Source organism: Mauremys reevesii, linkage group 8 (genome assembly GCF_016161935.1).
Source record: "Mauremys reevesii isolate NIE-2019 linkage group 8, ASM1616193v1, whole genome shotgun sequence".
Classification (NCBI taxonomy): domain Eukaryota; kingdom Metazoa; phylum Chordata; order Testudines; family Geoemydidae; genus Mauremys; species Mauremys reevesii.
In genome coordinates this window covers 30620808-30643777 of record NC_052630.1, presented here as the reverse complement: position 1 = coordinate 30643777, position 22970 = coordinate 30620808, and the positions used below count along the sequence as shown (strand labels likewise).

The window sequence follows — 22970 nt, the reverse complement described above, 5'->3', positions numbered from 1 at the left end:
AGAAAAGTTAACAGCAATTTTCAATACCATGCAGCAGTGGGATTAAAAATGTTGGTATCATTTGCATGGTTAGTAGTGCAGTTTCAGTATATTTGGTATTATCAAGAATCTCATCAATGTTTGCATTTTTCCCATAAACCTATGGACCCCATAAAAAGGTTTTTAAGATTAGTATTGTGCCAGCTATTAAGAGCATTTGGAGTTTTTGCACCACCATTTGAGTATTTTTCCTCATCTCCCAATAGCATATTAAAGTTATACATAAAGCCCAAATTTACAAATTTCAGATTAGAAATACTCAAATTCAGCAGTCCGCAAATCCGGTATTTTGAGTAATCCCCATTATAAAAAATGCATTTGCAAAATACAAGTGCAGCACTAGGTTCAGATTTCAAAAACCCTAAACCTTTTAAGTTTTCAAATTAGTCGGCCAATCTCCAAGTAAATGTACTCAGTATGGGGATTTCCCCCCTTTTATGATAAGCTCATTTCAAGTATTTTGTTATAGCCCTTATAAAGATGCCCACATTTCTCTTCAAAAGCCTAAATTGCTGCCAAAAAGATAGAACCTTTGATTTTTCAAGGCCAGTAATCAGTGGACCAATTTAGTCCCTGATATGGTCCGGCATGTCAGCAGTGTAAACTTTCTTCATCCTCAGTTACCCTGCAATATCAGCATCACATGAGCCCAAGCTCTGGTGAGTGAATAGGAGAGGAGCTGGATGAGCTATTCCCTCATACAAGCATCACATTGAGTGACCCAGTTAGAGAGTGTCCATGCACCAACTTGTTAAATATTCAGCCTGTGCAAAGGTGAAATATTCTAATATGGAAAACCAGGGAATAAATAGGACAATCCAATTGTCAGTGGTATCTACCACTCCTATTGGGAGTCAATGAGTGTTGCAGATGTTCAGCATCTCTGAGAAAGAGGCAGAAATATATTTTGATGGGGGAGGGAGGGAGTGCTGAACTCCAAAGATGCTGCATTATGGAGGCAGAAACCACCCATTACTGCCAATAAATTTCACTAATGTGTAGCTGAGGCAGTGGAAGTTGGGAGCTGGAAAAGCAAACGAAACAACTAAGGTAAAAATGCTGCCAGAATTTCTCTGTTAAGCTCCCATATGCACTACAGACAGTGCAATATTGGGAAAAAAAATCAGATTAATTTTAACCATGCATTTTTCATGAGCAAGGCTTTTGACCCATAGTTGGCAGGCAGATTCTTCTTCTGAACATAAAAATATATGACACTACTTAAAAGGGCTGCTGAGGTTTAAAGAAAATGAGTATAGATTAAAGGGCCAAATCCCTGCAGGCTCTGTTTTGGAATTTTTTCAGATCTTGTTTTTAAAAGGCTTGACTTGCAGAACTTTACCAGCCTCTCTATGTTTCCCCAGTCCTCTCCCGTGCAAAGAGGTAGATTCCAAGGAAGAGCATTAAATCTGTATGTACATTTCCCTGTATGAATCTGGAAAATGTGACTTTTTACCACATTTGAGACAATGAAACAGTAAGTAAACGAATCATCAGGCTGTAATCAGAATGGCTTTCACCCTCACTGAGAAGGCGGTTTGCACTGGGAACTGCTTTGCAGAATGATTAAAATCTTGTACATAGTGTGATGGGGCAAGGCCAGATGGCTACAGTAAAGTAGAGAGGAACAGGTATGTTAGCCCCAGGCTAAACAAATCCCTAGTACCATGGTAACCAAATGGCAGTTGCTCCAGGTTAATCAAGACACCTGGGGCCAATTAAGTTCTTTCTAGAAGGCAGTGGAGATTGCTACATTGATTGGGACACCTGAAGCCAATCAAGGGCTGGATGGAACTAGTTAAAAGCCTCCCAGTTAGTCAGTGAAAGTCATGTGTGAGGAGCTGGGAGCAAGAGGTGTAAGGAGCTGAGAGTGAGACCTGCTGGAGGATTGAGGAGTACAAGCATTATCAGACACCAGGAGGAAGGTCCTGTGGTGAGGATAAAAAAGGTGTTTGGAGGAGGCCATGGGGGGGAAGTAGCCCAGAGAGTTGTAGCTGTCACACAGCAGTTACAGGATGCACTATAGACAGCTGCAATCCACAGGGCCCTGGGCTGGAACCCGGAGTAGAGGGCGGGCCCGGGTTCCCCCCAAACCTCCCAACTGCTGATCAGACACAGGAGGAGTTGACCCAGATTGTGGGTTCCACCAGAGGGGAAGATTACTGAGGTGAGCAAATCCGCCAATAAGCACAGGACCCATCAAGGTAGAGGAGGAACTTTGTCAGAATAGCAAATGGCCTGAGAAGCTGGGGTTGGGGGTGGAGGAGGAGAAAGGAGCACAAGGGTGAGGAAAGGGAGGCAAAGGAATCTATACCCAAGATTGTGGAGTTTCTCTGTGCCATCTGTCCCAGCCTAATGGCTCCCAACATGTCTCACCACAGGACTGAGGATGGGAGATCATTCAGTGGTGGATCTCAGGTCGCATTCCTATCCTATGGGGCTAATGCAGTGTGAGCTCCATCCAAGACACACCATCCATTATGCTGTGGGAAGCCCCTGCACTCATGGAATCAAGGGCTAGAGTGAAAGTGACCCCTGTGCAGCACAGCAGCAGGTAGGCATGGAAGGGCTCTGACTTGGTGCTGCTGACTGCAGAGCTGAGACAGGCCCAACATGTTTCTTTCTGAAAGTGTCCCTGTGTATTTCTACAAATATGCAGTACACTTGTGGGGGGACTAGGTGGGAAATAGGAGGTGCAGCTGGTTACTAGGAAACAGAACTCCTGGGTTCTACTCCCAGCCCAGCCACCTACTCACTCTATGATCCCAGGCAAGTATTATTTTCTAAAATGGGGATAGCCACCTACCCACCCCCCTGGAGTACTGTGCTGCCTCAGTCAGACATTATCAGGCACCTTGGGTGAAAGTGATATTGTTCTGTGGTGCAACATTCCTGTAAAATCTAATCTACTCAGCATAACTAAAAGGTAAATTTTGTCATGGATATTTTCAGTAAAAGTCACGGACAGGTCACGGGCAATAAAGAAAAAAAATCATGGAAGTCCATGTGAGTAGAGTGGCATGATGAGGGGTCATATAATTAACATTGCCATCCAGGGGCCTCATTTGTATCATAGTGTATACAGTGCATTGCACAGTAAGCAACACAGTTTTTGTTAGAGCTGGTTTAAAAAAAAAAGTCACTAATCTAAAAATTCTGAAGCGGTTTCCATTTTGATGGGTTTGAAACAGATATCTAAAACAATTACTTTTTTAAAATCAAAATCTTATACAAACTTCATTTACTGAACAGTGGGTTTCATAAAAAAATTAAATATTTTGCAAAAAATGAAATGTTTTAACAGGTCAGTTTTTGCAGCATTTTTTTGTTTCTGAAGAATGCTATTTGCTACATAAAAGCACCCTCCTCCCCCACCCAAAAATCAACCCATTCTAGTTCTGACTACTAGTTCTGTTGGTGCTAATTGGAGTATTTTGTGAGCATTGCTGATTAACTGAGGAGTTAATTGATCTGAAAGAGCCCTGCTGCATATTTCTACTTACAAAGGAAAAGAGCAGCTTTGAAGCATGGAAATGATCCCCCATAGGTCCTTTACTTTTAACAGTCTTTGGGGTGGGAGAAGGCCCTGTGCTGCTCTTATTTCTCTCCTCACTCATCTGGGGTCAGCTATGTGGCTTGTACTGCCCATTTGAGGTCTTCCATTAGGTCTCCTCCCTCCTAAATCCTGAGCATCTTCTAGGAAAGGTGAATAAATTGAGTCTATTTCCCAATAGCACATGCCCTTCCTAAATCAGTAAGGAAGACTCCTCTTCATCCTGCTGCTGCCCTGTAACTGCACTATGTGCTGAGATGCCCCAGAGTGCACTAGCAGTCAGCAACACTGACATGTTTTAAGAATGATCCAAGTTTTATAAGCCATTTGCTTTTAGGGGCATGTTAACCAAGTAGGCCCCTCATGTCACCAGCATACATACAAGAGAAGCTCTTCCACAATGACAAATGTACTGACTGTTCAGGTACAGGCAGAGGATGTGGGACTCATTTCCACTGGGTTTTCGCCTAACTCAGACCATCACTCTTTTAATGGAACCTTTTTACTTCTACACCAGTAGAGTGCCAGCGCCCACTAGGATCTCATGTCATCCCTCTGAGGCAGATGAGGGAGCAACAGGCCACAACTTCACAGAAGCTCTATTTGGAGGGGTCCCTTAGAGCAACAGAAGTGAGAGGGGCTAAGCTGCAAGCACTACAGTTCCAGAACCTACGTAGTTCCCACAGCTATTCTATCCAATTGCAGGGGAGAGAGCAAACATGCTTCACTTGCATTCCAAGGGTTGATCAATCCAGTGTCGACATGCTTTAGAGCTGCAGCAAATTAGTGGCAGGAGAAGACCAGGGAAATCAGCCATGTCCTGGAGCGCATGACCTCACTCAAGCAAACTGTGATATGACAATTATTCACATCCTGATGAGTGATTTAAGCGTAATGCCTATCAAGTGGTGGGACAACCAGTTGGAAAGCTTCCACTTCTGAAAGCAATTCAAAGGTTCAGTGAATAGAATAGGCACAGAGAGAGATGTGGGCTGGACATAAGCTTCCTGGAACCCCAGCTGTCACCAATTTCCTATGACCAACATTAGCAGCTATCAGCAATCACTCTTAGTGGAGAGTCACCAAAGACCCAAACTGATGACCTCTGGAACAGTCACTGGGATGAAAGAGGAGGATGAGGCTGTGAGTGACACATGGCAGTTTCTTTCCATCTCTTCACCCCAACTTGCAGCAAACTGAATGTTCATGTAGACAAGTTCATAGTCGTAACTATCATAATATTAGTTTGGCAAAAGAAAATGAGGCACAATTGTGGAGAATGAGACGTGTAACTACATCAAGTAGGAGTCTCCGTACTAATGCTCAGAAGAAAGAGGAGGGCTCAATAGGTATGGCAAACGCTCCCTTTTTGCAGCACCTGCTGAGGGGACACAATATGGTCTCAGCATCACTGTCATAAACAGAGCATAAGGAGACTGGAAAAGGCCAAATTTCATCTAGTGATAGCATGGTGCTGGCATCTCAGGCAATATGTTCAAGCAGTTGGCGCTGATACCATAAGAGCATATAATATCAGTATATAAATAGCCAGAGTTCCAGTCCCTCATTCTATCCAGGTTCTTTAATATTGTTCCCATGAACACTTGCAATTTGTGTCCAGATTTTTTTAAAACTCTGGACATGTTATCTTGTAGGGCTGTGAAAGGAAGCCACAGGACATCATGAAATCATGTAATTTTCTTATCTGCATTCTAGAGGGGGCTTATGGGGCAAACTCCAGGTACAGCCAACTGCTGTATATTCAGGCTTTTATGCCCAGATTATCACTGCAAAGCCATAATGGTCATATGTCAATCCACTAGCCCATCACACTCCTCCATGTCTCACCCACCCCTATACAGGAAGGGGTTGCAAAGTCTGTAGAATCCTGCCTAAATGTTTTCTCTATTCCTAAAGGTACGATGCCTGCCAAGCTGTGCAGGTTTTGAAGGATACTTAGAGGAGTGAATTAGCATGTTTTTATCTATTCCCCCCTCCCATCATACTGCCCAGAATAAATTGTGGAGATGTTCCCATATGCAACTGCTATCACCATCCATAGCTGTTTTTGCTGGAAACACATCAACAGCAAAAACATTTTCATGCCAAAAATTAAGAGTTGGTATTAAATGCTCTTGGGAAGTGTTAATTAGCAATATAGTAAGTATGAAAACTTACAAAAAGATTCACTGAGATACTGTGTATGTTGCCATAACACCAGCCTGGTCTGTAAAGAGTCTGGGCTTCTTCTGTTTGAAAACGGATATATAAATGCATCACTGAGCTAAGTTCACCCATTAAGACTCCAATCAGTTTCAACGTAGTCACATGAGACATGGAGAATGGACTTGACCCCTGAGCTTTTTATCTTCAATGCACAGTACATGGTAAATTCAATGGCAAAAAACTACTTTAATGCAGAGTTAAGCTGGCTTGGTGGTATGTTATCCCCTTTCAAGTGCAGAGTTGAGCAAAACTCAAACTTCTAAAAGTCAGGAAATGCAGAGTTAAGGTTGCCCCGGCAGTGCCCCCAGTATACTATGTTAATGTCCACACCTTTGCTTTGCCAACCCCACAGCTGCTGAAATGTACAAGCTCTTCACCTCCTTTTACAACCCATTCACGCTCACCCACAGGATTCCATCTAACACTAATAAAAAGACCCCCAAAAAAGTTTGTCCACGCCACTCTTTGAGCAATGCCTCAACGTGCACATAGCACATACTCACAGGAGCCCTGGCACTGCAAGGTTCAGGGAGTTCCAGATCCCGGTGTACACTCACAGTTAGCCTGCTCCCCAGGAGGAACACCACAACATGTACAATTTAAGAGTCACTTCAGTGCCTTTTAGAACTCCCCTACACTAACTCACAGGATACCAACTCAAGCTATATGTCTACTTACCCATCATTAAAGTATTAGAATCTGCTCATATTCCGCCTCACTGCTGACAACATCCTTTGTTATAAAAGCCCTACCCTCTGCTATTGACATAACCTAGACAATTCTGCACTGAAATGGTGCATGCTGCATTCTGAAGGTACGAATGCCCCTCTACCCTTTCCTCATGCACATTAGAGAAGGGGAAACAGATCTCTTCACATCACAACAGCAGCTCTGTCACACACCTCAAAGCAATCCACACGCATTCTCATGTCACAAACACACCTTTACCTAGCAGGCCCAACTCCTGCCTCCACTATTCGGTACAACCACACCTGACACTTCCCACACTCGCTGTACCTGGAGTGCATGCAGATAACACATACTTAGGCTGCTCTCATATTCCAGCTCCTACTGACAATACCCTTTGTAATAAAACTCCTGTGTCCTGCTAATTATACAACGTGCATAGATCTGCACTGAAATTATGTGTACTAGACCCTGAAGCAGGGGCGGCTCTAGGCACCAGCGGGGCGCCGCCCGCTGGCATCCTGGGAGGGAGGGGGAATTTGGCTTGGCTCGCCCGCGCTGCATGCGGCAGGTCCACGGGGGTCACCGGGGCGGGCCTGCGCGCCGCCGCATGCCGCGGCCGGGTCCGGCCCCCTCGCCCCTGTTGCTCTGAGCTCCTCCGCAGGCGCAGGTCCGGGCGCCCGGCCGCCGTGGCGGCTGCGCAGGCGGCCGCAGCCTCGCGGCGGGAGAGCCTCCCGCCGAGGCCAGCCGCCGCCCCCTGCCGAGGAGGGGGGAAGGAGAGGGGGCGGGGCGGGACTGGGAGCGCGCGCTGCGCTCGCCGCCAGGCTTACTTTTGCCCTGAAGGCAGAGATGCTGCTCTTCCTGTTGCTCACACACTTTGGAGGGTGCAAAACACAGACCTCTTCGTATCATAACTCACAGTTCTAGAACACTGCAAAGATACACACATCACACATGAATATTAATGATCAGAGAGTTATTAGTCTTCCAGTGATATATTAAAAGACACCCTTCAGAAGCAGAGTATAATTTGGGACACACTGAGTATGTCAGGCCTGACAAAAGTTAATGACATATAATAATGAACCAGCAATGGGTCCCGTGTCACTATGTCCTCAAAAGGAACTTGGCATGGGCAACCCCTTTTTTGGGGGGAGGGTCCTTTACTAGCACTGTTAGATGGAATCCTGTGGGTGAGTGTGAATGGGTTATAAGAGGAGGTGAAGTGCTTGTATATTTCACCAACTGTGGAATTGGCAGAGTAAAAGTATGTATGTTAATGGAGCATATTGGAACATTTCTGAAAGAGGGCAGAGTTAAGGTTGCATGGCCAACCCTATCTCTGCATTTGTTGGTTTTCACAAGTTTGAATTTTGCTCAACTCAATGTTCTTTAGGAGAATGACATACCAACAAGCAACCCTAACTCTGCTGCCATCCCACTATAATATTAGCATTTACAGTCATGAACAGTGTGCCGCCATATCTTGTAGGGTTTTGACACGCAGTATGACATGCATCTTTGTTTCTATTCCCTAAAGATAGGAACTAAATCCAGAGTTATGTGTCTATGAAAAGAATCCTCATAAAAGGTGTCAATTTCAGCCAGGAATGGATCAGCTGCACTAAAATAAATGAAAGGAGAAAATATGACATACATAAAAGAAACAGTGGATTCTGAAAACCGAGAACCTAGTAACACTGCTTACCATGGTGAGAAGGTACCAGACATGCATGTCCACAAAAAGAGAAGATGCAAGTATCAAAATTATCTTGGCAGTACATCTGCCTCCAGAGACCCTTATTCATGAGCAAAGAGACAGGTACTGATCCATCACTCTCGTCTCCAAAGCCTCCTTATTTTCCTCCTAAATCCCATCTGTTTCCTGTACTTCGTGCTGGGTAATAACATGAGAGGACTCCATATTTCTAAAACTAAACTGAATCTTTATTAAGAGAAGTAGTTACAGAGATGCTGTATCTTATGTTCTAGCCACATGCACACAGACAGGCTTCCTCGAGCCTCCACCAGTCTCTTCTGTACTGCACTCTATGTTCCTCCCCCCAAGATCTATGCATCATCCACCTATTTCCCTTTTACCCCACTCACTTCAGCTACCCTGCTTCAAAGTGAAAGCATTTCATACTAATTTAGGCGCAGTCTATTCCCACAGACATTATACTATTGAACTAAATCAATTTTTCTGATTTACTATATAACTTTAGTTAAATTGGTGCAATTTCTGTGTGTTGACCAGTCCTAAGTTGCAGGTAAAATATTGGAGCCCGACAAGAGAGAATTTTTAAGTGATTACAGAAATTACAGAAATCTGCTGCCTTCATCAAGTTTTCTATTAAATACATGACCCACTTATTTCTTGGACCAATGCATATTGCTGCATTGTCTTCTCAGTATCAATGGACAGAAACAGCAAAAGAAAGAGAGTGATGCAGCTGATGATGCAGCTTTAGGCTGGGTGGCTCAAGCTGGTATCGGAGAAGAAAGCAACAACTTAGCTAGAGAAGTGGCAGATTCTCCTTCACTTGAAGTATTTAAATATAGATTAAATGAGACATTCCACCTCAACCAGAAGCTATGGGCTTGATGCAGGGATCTCCAGGTGAAGTTCTATGACCCGTGATGTGCATACGATCAGACTACAGAATCATAATGGTCCCTTTGGCCTTAAAACCTACGATGTTACGAATGCAAAAGAAAGATGCTATGGCAGCACAGAAAATGGCACATTTAAGTAATTTTTTTCTGTGAAACAGATTGCAAATGTATAACTCTTGTTAAAACAGTGACCACATGTCATGGGATGCCATCTGCAGAGGGTGTTTCTTATCCAGAGAGAACAGAAGAAATACAAGGTTAATCTCATTAGTTATTGGAAATAACAAAAGATCTCTGTGTAGTTCAACAGCTTGTTGCTTTCACCAAAAGAAGTTGGCCCAAAGATATTACTGTACTCACCTTGTCTCTCACGTTATACATTGGCATATATGTATGCATTGGGTCAGCGGTTACAAGTTCTATTTACACACAGTGGAGTCAGACTGGTGTAACAGAGCAGAATGTGGTCCATTTGCTCTAATTTTGCCTTTGGTTACTGTCACACAGACAAAAGCTACTCACACACCTGCCAGTCAAAGAAGAGCTACTATAGTAATTGATCTGTATGACCTGTTTTATGGCTTTGTACCATAAGCGCTTGAATTTTTTTTTCCCATTCTGTTTAACTTTCAGTTAAACCAATGCTGTAATAGGTGATGGACTCTTAGATTCCTCTTTGGAGCCAAATCCTGCTTGCCTTACTCAAAATAAGCACATTCAACCGGACTAATCACATCAGTAATGTACGCAGTTCAGTAAATGGCAAAAGTCCTATCTTGGAGAGCTCAGTGGGAGCAGAATCTGGCCTTTTGCCTGCATCTCTTCACCTGTCCCCTAGAACTATCATGAAATCCAACTGTCCTTCAATATCCCAGGAAATTCTAAAAATTGGGATAGCTCCCCAAGGGCCTGAGCCAAAGTCCACTGAAGACTTCCCAAAATTCTCAGTCCTGTGTGAATCATAGAATCATAGAATATCAGGGTTGGAAGGGACCTCAGGAGGTCATCTAGTCCAATCCCCTGCTCAAAGCAGGACCAGTCCCCAACTAAATCATCCCAGACAAGGCTTTGTCAATCCTGACCTTAAAAACCTCTAAGGAAGAAGATTTCATCACCTCCCTAGGTAACCCGTTCCAGTGCTTCACCACTCTCCTAGTGAAATTTTTTTTCCTAATATCCAGCGTAAACCTCCCCCACTGCAACTTGAGACCATTACTCCTTGTTCTGCCATCTGGTACCACTGAGAACAGTATAGATCTATTCTCTTTGGAACCCCTTTTCAGGTAGTTGAAAGCAGCTATCAAATCCCCCCTCATTCTTCTCTTCTGCAGACTATATAATCACAGTGCACTCAGCCTCTACTCCTAAGTCATGTGCTCCAGCCCCTAATCATTTTTGTTGCCTTCCGCTGGACTCTTTCCAATTTTCCACATCCTTCTTGTAGTGTGGGGCCCAAAACTGGGCACATTACTCCAGATGAGGCCTCACCAATGCCAAATAGAGGGGAATGATTACGTCCCTCAATTTGCTGGCAATGCCCCTATTTATACAGTCCCAAAATGCCGTTAGCCTTCTTGGCAGCAAGGGCATACTGTTGACTCAGATCCAGCTTCTCATCCACTGTAAGCCCTAGGTCCTTTTCTGCAGAACTGTTGCCTAGACATTCAGTCTCTAGTCTGTAGCAGTGCATGGGATTCTTCCATCATAAGTACAGCACTCAGCACTTGTCCTTGTTGAACCTCATCAGATTTATTTTGGCCCAATCCTCTAATTTGTCTAGGTCCCTCTGTATCCTATCCATACCCTCCAGTATATCTACCATTCCTCCCAGTTTAGTGTCATCTGCAAACTTGCTGAGGGTGCAGTCCATGCCATCCTCCAGATCATTAATGAAGATATTGAACAAAACCGGCCCCAGGACCAACCCTTGGGGCACTCCACTTGATACTGGCTGCCAACTAGACATGGAGCCATTGATCACTACCCGTTGAGCCCGACAATCTAGCCAGCTTTCTATCCACTGCTATTCACCATAATTCATCATGTATATGCATTATTCAAGGGTTTTAGAGAGTGCTTTTCATCCTTCACAGTGTTCTTCCATTCAGTTGGAAAATAACTTTTTCATTGAAGAAATTAAATTTAAAAAAAAACAACAGCAGACTGAAAAAACTCGAGGGGGATAAAATAATGTTACTGAGAACATAAAGAACTCCAGAAGGAGTGCAGAACCTCTGCACAAATACAAGGAGAGATGAAGATTAAATAGTTTTCTCACCACTAAAATGCCCTGATATAGTGAGCCATGGGGTTTCACCAGGAGACTTAAAAAACAACCTCATACCAGCTTCTGGTGAAATACATAAATGCCATTAGTAAACTATTAATATTAAGGGAAGGATTTTTAAGTTCATCTTGAATAGAGCCTGTCCAGGGATCACTAAAAATGCAGCACTAAATGTTGGATATTTCACATGCTCCTGTTAAAAAGAACAACTTTGCACTGAGAGCTCATGTGTAGAAAAAGGAAAACTTACAATTTACACGTTACCTTCTAAAAAAGCTGCTGGAAATACAGCTCATTCCCAAGCATCCACTACATGTAATCCAGTAGATAGTAAGACAGTTAAGAAGAAATAGCATTAAATATTCAACTCCTCATCTACGGGGATGAGATGCCCTGATATTAGGGGCTTTGTTCTATATACACATCTATATTCCCCCTTCCAACCCTCCCCCCAAAAAAGTGTCCACATTTTTCACACTTGCTATCTGGTCACCCTGATCTTATCTCCCTCCTTAGGTTGGCAAAACTCCTAAAAACCTCCATGGAAGGAACAGGCTTTTATGCCCCGATTCTCCTAAGGCTTATGCAAAGCTCAGGCTTTTCTCATGTTATGTCTCGCTGATTTCAAATGGGCCCTGCATGGGCACATTGGTCCTCTCCCTTATGGAGCAGCTTGCAGAATCAGGGACTTTATTGGTCAAATTGGGCTAGAAATCTCATGAGTACAGCTTGGCAAAACTTTTAATGAAAGTTCTTTTTCACTGAAAAAAATGCATATTTGTGTCAGCTGAAACAATTCACAAATTTGGGTTGATTTTGTGTTTCAGTAAAAAATATTCGGAAATATCAAAATGGTTTCTTTTGGAATTTCCCTCAATTTCATTCAATTATCATTTAAAAAAAATCTTTAAAACCTCAAAACTGAAAAGAAAGATTTTGTTCCTAGTCAGCTAAAGCAGTTTGGTTGACATGAAATGAAATTTGTTATTTTGTTTCACCAAAAATTTCAAACAAAATTCATTTCGGGTCAACCTGAAATGTTTTTTTTTTCTTTATTTTTCTGAATCGCTCCACCCACAAGTTCAAACACTCATGAGATTTATAGTAACTTCCTGCTTTTGATCAAGTAGAAATACACCAATGAAAAATCTTTCTTTCGAGTATTTGCTGCTGTTTTCACAGGTAAAGAAGAGATTCACAAGAAATGTTTACCAGAACTTTCTGAACCTGAACTAAGGTTCAGTCTGGTCTTACACAGCAGGATGTCTTTATGTTATCCATGCTTATTCTCACATCCATGGTTAGAAGCACAGTAAAGCTGGGCAAAGCTATTCAGTCCACCTTAAACATTCTCTCTGAAGTTCTATGCTTACAAACATCCATTTATGAAACAAGGACCATGCCTAAACTTTTAAGATGTGGTAAAACCAAAAGTTGGGTACATCTTTCATTCTTCCACATTTTAAATTGGGAGAATGACAAAAATATTTTTCCTAATTAAGCATCTTTTCATTCTGCTTACCAGCAAAAGACTCCTTTAAACACTGAGCAAAAACCCTAATACTCCACCTTCATCATTGTTTTACATTATTATAAGGGATAATGAAATTAAATACATGACAAAATGTCTCCACTCTACAGGGCAACTCTCCTATGGAGTATTCTGCACTCTCTCCATGCATGGGCACGCAACTCCTACCGATGTCCATAAGAGTTCTGCACAAGGATGACATGCTTCTGTCTGCAACAGGGACTAAATATAGTTGAACGTTGTAGTCTTATTGGAAAACCCGGGAGTGATGAGCAGAGCAGTTTTGTTTACACGTCTGGGACAACAGCCATCCTGCAGTTTGAAGGCAAGATGGCTCAAAGCAGGCTGCGGGTGTGGAGTAGGGGCAACTTGCTGGGTTCAATTTTCTCTTGCCATAGAAGTAGCAGCATGGGCTAATATCGACAGCAAATGTACTCCCCAAGTGTGGGATTTGGATATGCCATCTAGACGACAGACCATGCCTCCTCCATGATCCAAGTCCACTGGACGGTACTGTAAACTTGCTCCCCAGACATTGCCATAGTGTTCGCTTGAGTGCTAAGGATGGAGGGTTGTCTTGATGCTTCCAGGGGACAGAGGCTGAAAACTTGCTTGGAGGACCCAGCTCTATGGTGAAAGGATGATTCAAGTTTGTGCCCAGCCACTGTTGATCCTTGTCCGCTTCACCAAGGCAACCAACAAGGGTGGCCAGCTATTAACAATTGTTCTGAGTTCTTGTAATACAAAACAGGTTTCTACTAGGAACAGGAGTTATTATTTGTATTATAGCAGCACCTAGAGATCAGGGCCTCATGGTGCTAGGTACTGTACAATCACGTAACAAAGACACCATCCTTGGAATTAAACCAAAACGCCACCTTTGGTCAGTGCCAACCGGGACTGGACTTGGATCAGTGTCTTATAGGTGACTGACCCTCTTTTCTATTACTAGCAGCTTAAGACAATGGTTACTCCTCTATCTTATGACCTTGAATAAAAGCAGCCACTGTCCCTCTGCAACCTTTTCATTGTGACTTAGGGCCAGTGTATCTGCGTAAATGTGGAGCACAAGGCTTATTCCTGGGATGCCACCCATCACTGCCCTATGTGGACTAACACAGGGACCCAATCAATGGGATGTGGGAGCGAAGGAGTAAAAGACATGACTGCTTACTGGTGGGCCCCACCTGCAGCCTCAACACATGGTATAATTGTTGTCTTAGGCCTTATTTGGCCATCCACACAAGAGTGAAATGAATCACCTTCATTGCCTGTTTCATCAAGAGCATTCCAGTTGGCAGTCACAGTGGAAGTTCTATCATAAGCTCCAAAAGAACTCAGCAGTTAACTTTTTGGGCAATGTTATCTTTGTAGTGGATTTCAACTCCCAGTGGTGAAGAGACAGCTCAAAGAAATCTTATTAATTTTATGAGACGTGTGTAATAAGGCAGTTAAAAAGCATGTACAATGAGGTTTCACATTGAAAGTCAATTTATTGCTCCAGGGAATGCAAGATCAACGTGATTATTTATGAATGACAATCATACATTTTCATTAACTTGTGTGAAAAAGGAACTTTTTTTGTTAAAAGGATATCCTTTGAATTTCTTTCAACAATTTAAGTGCTGATGAAAGACAGGAAATAAAAAACATTGTGGCCTTTGATCTACGGAACCAGCAGAACAAAGAGTGCTTTATACTATATTTTTGCCAACGTTTTCAGCCTTCGTCTTGGAGGAACTTGGCACTGGACTAGGAACAAATGCCACCCCAGAGTAGAATTTTCCTGGAGAATTAGATGATGTTTTTCCTGTGTGTAGCACACTTTGTTGTCGCAACTGTGAAACATGGTATGGAACTTGTATTTAACCAAACAGGCATCAAGCTAATTTATATTTATAATGCTCTAATCTTTTCTGTTACATAATTCAAAGGAAAGCAGTCTGCTCCATTGATCAGAAATAACATTACTAACATCATACTCTTACTTCTGGAAGTAATGATTTCCCCAAAAAATCTCAAACTGTCCCTCTGTTTCCTGCTTGCGTTTTTTGAAACACTTTTTATAGCACTTACCTGTTTAGCTGCCCAGTATGTGAAAGCAAGCCATTATTTATTGGCTGTGCTGCGGAGCTGTTCACCAAATCATCTGAGAAACCCACATTAACATATTACATTTGGTTAACAGATCTGTCCTCACAAATATTCTACAAGGAAAAGGAGACTTATCACCCCCATTTTACAGATGAGGAACTGAGCCATAGAGAAATTAAGTTATGAGCACAAGATTACCTGGGAAGTTTGTGAAAGAGCCAGGAATAGAACTCAGACCTTCTGATAAAATGCTGCATCTGCAGGACCATCCTTCCTCTCTAGCTAAACCGCTGCAGTAAAAGCTCTATTACTATTATTTATTATTTGTATTGTGTTAGTGCCTGGAAGGTCCAGTCATTGATGAGAACTAGGCAGTATACCAACACAACAAAAAAGATGCCATAAAAATACACCTTATTAGTGTCTTCAAAAATGTGGGCAACAAGGTGAGAGGCCCATAAAATAATAAAAAATGAAAAATCAGGTCCAGGATTACTGAATCGACACATACACACATGAATGAGGCCCCACAATTCACCCACCAACATAATGTTATGACACTTCTGGAACTGAATACAGCAGCTGTTTAACAGCACATAGCAACACTATACAATAGCTTTCTGCATACATCACCCCCAACCCCTCCCTGCCCAGTTTCTAATTTTATTTCAAAATTAAAGCTATTTATAAAGAAAAGAAATTATGTATGTGCTGTGCTGGGCCTACCCCAGATACACTACAGTTTAGAACAGGAAGAGCAGATTAATGCTACATCCGGTTTGAAACAGTAGGGTCAATGTATAATTGTCAATATGATGACGGCTTACACAGAATATTGGCAATAGAGCCCTATGTCCTCTTGCAAGTCCCACCATGAAGTCTTTAATGACTACTGATTGTCAGGACTATGGTTTTATTTCTCATCCAAAAGAGGCCACTTTCAGCAGTACCTCCTCCAACATCACACAAGGTCATCTATTCCTTTGAAATCAGAGGGGAAAGTCACATCACTTCTTGCAGCACCCGGGAGTTTCCATGGAGACCGCCTGTTGGTAACATAGTAAGTGATAGACAAGGTAAATCACAAATTCCTATTTGCCTCATAACACAAACAGTTCTTACTCTTTCCTTTCTGAAAGGTCAGGTGCAACAATTTTTTTTAGCAGGCGGAAAATAGAACCAAACATTCATAATGTTTCTGCACCGAAGGCCGAGTTATAATGAATCAGTCCATAATGAGTTCTTCTCCTCTTTGGATTAAACTGGTCATAATCCCAACACAAAAACTAATAAAAAACCACAGAAGCAAACACAGTCTTAGGGCTTGTCTACACAAACACTTAGTTCAAGGCAAACTGGGGTCTAAATTTACCCAGCACTAGCCTGCAATGTGCTAAGTGTCTGTGTGAACCTTGCAGCTGCACACTAAATTCCAGAGCCGCCCAGAGGATTCCAGGGGCCTGGGGTCTTCAGCAGCGGGAGGCCCTTCTGTTCCGGGACCCGCCAACGAAGTGCCCCGAAGACCCGCGGTGGGGGCCCCCCCGCCGCCGAATTACCGCCGAAGCGGGACCCGCTGCCGAAGTGCAGCCCAGTCTTCGGCGGTAATTCGGCGGCAGGGGTCCCCCACCGCGGGTCTTCGGGACACTTCGGCGGCGGGTCCCGGAACGGAAGGGCCCCCCCCGGTGAAGACCGGGAGCGGAAGAAGCTCCTGGGCCCGGCCCCGCAAGAGTTTTCCGGGCCCCCAGAGCGAGTGAAGGACCCTGCTCCAAGGCCCCCGAAAAACTCTCGTGGGGGCCACTGTGGGGCCCGGGACCAGGGGCAAATTGCCCCTCTTGCCCCCCCCCTCTGGGTGGTCCTGCTAAATTCCCTAGAGTGCTTTGCTGAATTTTGTATTCAGCAAGTAATATCCCAGTAGCTCTGTGTGCAAAAAGCTGAAGTCATATGAACACTGTAGTTTCTTTGTAGCTTTTTGCTTATTTGGAGCCATTCGCTGCCCTCAGTCTTTGTACAAAACTCTCACCAACATCAGTAAAAGTTCAGCATATGCCCTTCAGTTTAGTTTGATGCATTCTGATATATTTAAATGCATGTTGTATGCCTAAGATACACTGCAACTTTCAAACCAAAGCAACATTATCTTTATTCCTGTCTTTGTGTTAAGAATTTATTATTTATTATTTATTATTAAAAAGCTGAAGTCATATGAACACTGTAGTTTCTTTGTAGCTTTTTGCTTATTTGGAGCCATTCGCTGCCCTCAGTCTTTGTACAAAACTCTCACCAACATCAGTAAAAGTTCAGCATATGCCCTTCAGTTTAGTTTGATGCATTCTGATATATTTAATTGCATGTTGTATGCCTAAGATACACTGCAACTTTCAAACCAAAGCAACATTATCTTTATTCCTGTCTTTGTGTTAAGAATTTATTACAGAGACCGACTGTGTTACTGTCAGTGCAGCTGGGAATATGGTAGCGAAAGGGGCATGAAATTTGTGCCATTTGGGGATGGGAAAGGACATATTGTGCCAAGGTGTGACAATACCCTTGCCTAGGTACCAGTAGGTATCATGGTGAAAGCCACAAAGCACCAATCCAGACAGACCCATGAGCTCAAAGAGCAATTGCCTCCCCACAAAGTAGACAAAGCAGTACAGAAACTCGGGAAACTTGGGTTCTATTCCTGGATTCTGACACTGGTTTGCTGAATGACCTTGGGGAAGACACTTCACCTCTCTGTGCCTGCCCCTGGGTTCCCACCTGTAATAGGGGTATATTGACTTTCTTTGTAAAATGCTCTGAGATCTACAGGTGAGAAGTACTATAAGAGCTAGGTATTAATAGTAGTATATAGAGGGCCTGATTATCTTCGCACTCATACCAGTGTAATGAGGAGTAATGCTACTGAAGTCCATGGGTAATATAACATTCTATAACATTGGTGTACAAACAAAGAGAGGAGTCAGACCCCAGTATATGCTCTAGTGTGAATTTTATTTGTGATTTGAGGTGTGATGTACATTCAGGGTGGGCCTGGATCCTGAAAAAAAGTGAGTACCTCCAGCTGTTTGAGTACAGCAAATTTTAGATGATCACACAGTGTTTCTGGAGCTAGGAGTGCTACCACATCCCAGGCTTGAAGTGGTTTCCATTATATGCAGGGTTTACAGTTCAGTTAAATGACTCTCAGCACTCCCACTATAAAAATTGTTCCAGCACCCCTCTCACACAGAAGTGAATTCTTAGTGAGAGAATATCATTCTTCTAAGTGCAAAATCTACACAGAGTAAGATCATCACTACAAAGTTATCTTACCTTTACATGAACTATCATCAAAACACTGGAGCCAAAATTTCCAAACTTTGACCGCGAGTGAGAAACACCTGAATCTATATTTATGCACATAAATGTGGCTTGATTTTCAGAAGTGCAGAGCACCACACAGAACCCAGGGAAATTATGGGTGCTCAACAACTCTGAAAGCCAACTCACTTATTTAGATGCTTAACACGACACGGCTGGGTTAGAAATGTTGGCCGACTACGTTGATCGAGACATGTATAAGGTAACTTTTTCCCCCTCCAGCAACTAAGTGATCATTTTCAAGTTGCCTGAATGTTCCTTGGACAACTGCCATATATTTTTCCTTTTCTGTATCCGGTCTATTAATGTGTTTCAGTTAGGAGGGGGAAAGCTAATAACTTTACAGGGCTTCATGAAGCTCTGAACAACGGTTCTCATTTCACAGCTCACTGACTCTTCAGTGGCATTAGGAGAATTCCCGTAAATAAACTACAACACTAACTAAAAAGTCTTGGCCACACAGACATTAGCTGTTCCTACAGTTCAGTGTAAAAACAATTCTTTAGGAGGGTCAGCCTGGACGAATGGGCAGTTCTTATCAACTTGAGCCATTTCCTTACTTCTGAGTACTATTCTCTTGATAGTACGGCAAGAGATACTTGACTTTGTTTACTATTTATGGAATACCTATTGCATTTATGTTGGTCCTTAGACACTAGTTATGTACTTCAACCAGGACTAACAACCAGCACTGCACACTAATTTATGATAATGTATTTGTATAGTATACTAGGTCACTTGATCAGACCCAAGACAAGGCATACAAATATATCTCACTCAGCAATGAACTCTTCCCTAAGACTCACTACACTGAAAAACTTATACCCCTCCCCCTCATGCAAAAAAATTCCATGCAGGCCTTGGTATCATAGACAAAAGAAAAACAAAAAGAAATTAGTTACTCAGCACTTCCTCTTGTGCTTCCTTTTAAACCAGGTGAAATGTAAATGGTGCGTGTGATGGTGCAATATATACATCAACAAGTGTGTGATTATGATCATATGTAAAATAAAATGAGGTAAGTGTTAAGAGATGAGGTTGGCGTGACAGACATGCTAAAACTGACCATATAATAGGAATACCAATGTGTGTATATATTTGCAGATAACCGTGCCAGCTCTGGTTCACTGAGACTCATGGAATCATAATAATTTTCTCCATCAAAACATTAATGAATCACAAAAGTTTAATTCATTTTACCCACAAGTATTTTTTGTTCATATGAAAATTCAAACCAGATATTAATTATTTTTCTGCTTAAAAAGTTTCAGTCATCCTGCAGGTGAGCAGAACCAATGCCATGTGACAAGTGATCAATCACACACCACAAGTAATGAAAGCAACACTCGGCAGGCAACCACTGAGCTGAAAGTTATTCCACAGAACAACATTGCAAATACAAATAAAAATCAAAAGTAAAGATTAGCTTCAGATAGACTGACACACTCTATGAGCAGCTCCATTCCTAATGCATACCATCCAAAATGAATGGTTCAACTAGTTTATTTAGATGTTAAGGGATCAAAAGAAAATGCAAATAAGTGTTAGCTAAAATGCTCACCTCCCCTGTATTGCTGGTGTAATTATAACTGTAATATATGGGCACTAAAGAGAAGTAAAGATTCATACACTCAGCATCCCACAAGATCAAGCCGCATCCACCTTAGCTTAGCTTAGTTTTCTGAGCCACATAGCACCTTTGACAGGAACAGGGAATTCCCACTGGTTACAATGGGAAGTCAGCATTTGGATCAAAGGCAGTACACTCTAAGGCTTTGTGTGTTTGCCCTCTGCGAAAAACTGTTAATATTGGCAAAGCAAGTTTTTTGCATTACTATTTTCCTTATCTCTGCCACTTCCTCCTTTGGCCAGGAAAGACTTAGAAAACCAATCAATCATATCATTATTTACATTTCACAAATCCCTTCATGCTAATGTTTACGCGCTTCCTCCTTCCTCTAGTTTTGATCCAAACACCCACACCTTCTCTCTTCCACTGCTTTTCCCTTTGAACAGCTTTTAAACTTCCAAGCATAGCAGTGTAGTGAAAATAATTCCCCATACAATCTTTAACCTAATTCTCTTTTACTAGACAGTTAACTAATGAGGGATCTGAATTTAGAAGTCACCAGCTCCAGAACCCTAAACAGCTTAAGGGTTTATGTTTTTCTCATTCCAGCTGTAGTTGTCATCTTTTTTAGAAAAATTCACAACAATCAAAGCTCATCCAGTTTCTCACATTTTCTGTTCCAGCTAGAAGGGGATAAATTAACTGGGATAAAACAAGAATTGAGCTGAAGCTTGGCAAGTGTCTTGAGCTGAACCCAAAATGAACATTGGAAGTTCAGGAAAGTTTGGACAACTCTTCTTCCCATTGTTTCATTATTTTTGCTGCCTCCACACTACCAAGTTACAGCCAGGACCAGAAGTAAAAGTGTCAGCAAGCCTCAGGAATGGCCTCATGCAGTATTTCTAGCCAGCTCAGAGGCAGTTGCTTACAAAAATCTCATGAGATTTCCAGTCCAATTCTGGAGACCCAAAAAGGTTCAGATCAGATCTGATAAAAGCTTGATCTGGCTGTGCCTGCCAGGAGCACTACTGAAGTCAATGGGGCTCCACACAGATACAGCAGTCTGCCCATGTGCATAGTCCCCATAAAGTCTCAGAGAAGTGTTCCAACTTTGGAATATTTATCAGATATGAATCTCTGATCCCATCATCTTCCAGCTCTCCTGTATTGATTTATTTTGTTTTTGTTTGCTCCAATACTGTCTCCAATGCCTACTTGTACTTAGATACAGTACTACTGAGATAGGAAAATGTATGTGTATGTGTGTGACCGTACCACACATGAATGTGCACATAACAACCGTAGACATATGAGCAAGAGGGGACAGGAAGCCTTTAACAATGGAACTAGAGCATCAGCATAATTCAAGTCTAAGGTGTCAACTTTAACCACGGCCACAATAGTCTGATGCTACACGGTCAAATGCTAAGAGTATCTATTCCCAGCTACACTTAGTGGAATCTTGGTTTTTCACTCTAGCAGTATTTTGCCTGGGAAGTGCACAAGTTTTGCCATTGCTTTTGCAGTGAACTGCCTTCATGTATGGATTGAATTTTTCCCTCCTAAAAGATCTGCTCTATAAATATTTTTTGGGAAATTCAATAGCCTGTGTTATACAAGAAATCAGACTAGTTGTTCACAATGGGCTCTTCTGGCCTTGGAATCTGTGAATCTATGCGTCAACTAAAATCAACCTGAGTGCATTAGTCTGTGGACATGATGAGATTGGAATGAGGAGAAAAAAGACAGCAAGAAGTGAAGATTCATCTGTTTTAAGGCTGTAGAGACCATTGTGATTATCTACTCTGACCTCCTGCATAACACAGGGGAAAAACCTCACCCAGTGTTTTTCTGCATCAAGCCCTTAACTTCTATTTGAGCTATACAATGTATTTTAGAAAGATATCCAGTCTTGATATGAAGAGGTAAATAATAGAGAATCCACTATCTTTCTAAGTAAGTTTCTTCTAATGGTTTTATCCTCACTATTAAAGATTTGCACCTCATTGATAGTCCGAATTGTATAACTTCAGTTTCCAACCCACTGGATTGTTACTTTATGAAGCAGGTTATGACTTTTTCTGCTATATTAAAGAGTAGTTTACCACCAGAAATCTCCTCTCCATGTAGATACTTGTTAGACCATCATCAAGTCACCTCTTAAGCTTCTCTTGGATAAACTAAATAGTTTGAGCTTCTTTAGTCTCCCACTAGAAAGCATGTTTTCTAGATCTCATTCTTTAAAAGCTTCTTTCTGAACCAATTTTTTCAACATCTTTTTGACACCTAAACTACACACAGTAATCCAGTAATAGTCTCAATGAAGCTATATATACTGAATATTCCCCTGCTTATATTTCCAAGGCTCACATTCGTCCTTTAAATTCTAGCATCACACTGGGATCTAGATAAAAGCATTACAAAAAAAAATTGATTTTGCTGAACTCTGTTCTGATTTACACTGCTGCAATTCCATTGTCTATTAGCTCAACTCTGACCAAAATCAATGGAAACAAAAAACTATTAACATCTGGTGGCTTTTCTGTGGCCTATATGGAAAGAACAGTAAGACTTAACTCAAGACCTACTGGCAATAAGGTGTCAACATAAAAAAGAATATTGCCTCCACTATTGCCACTAAAGCACTTTTCCTGAAAGTTTCAACTCAGCATGACTATTCAAGATTAAGACTCAGGCACATTGGAAGGGAATGCTGGTTTTACTACTGTCTGCATTATGCTGGTTCTGTGTAGAACTAGTTTCATTCTGTATCAATCTGTTACTTATTACTTGTCTAAATTCTCTGAAGGCCTGATTTTCAAAATATCAGGAGGCTAAGTATGACTGTGTGGCATATTAAACACACGTACTGCAATTCTGCATCTACATTTGTGCATGTAGAGATCCAGATAGACATCTACCTATGGAGTATAGATTGCATATGCAACGGTTATCACGTGCTCAGTTTTTACATATCACCCTGACATTTCGATCTTTAGAAAAG

General features: G+C 42.1%; 1 protein-coding gene across 1 annotated transcript in view; it reads right to left on the bottom strand.

The window, feature by feature from the left end:
* The window catches only part of KCNIP1 (potassium voltage-gated channel interacting protein 1), an 807057-nt gene that overhangs the window by 713586 nt on the left and 70501 nt on the right, over window positions 1-22970 (bottom strand). The gene's annotated exons all lie outside the window — the stretch shown is intronic.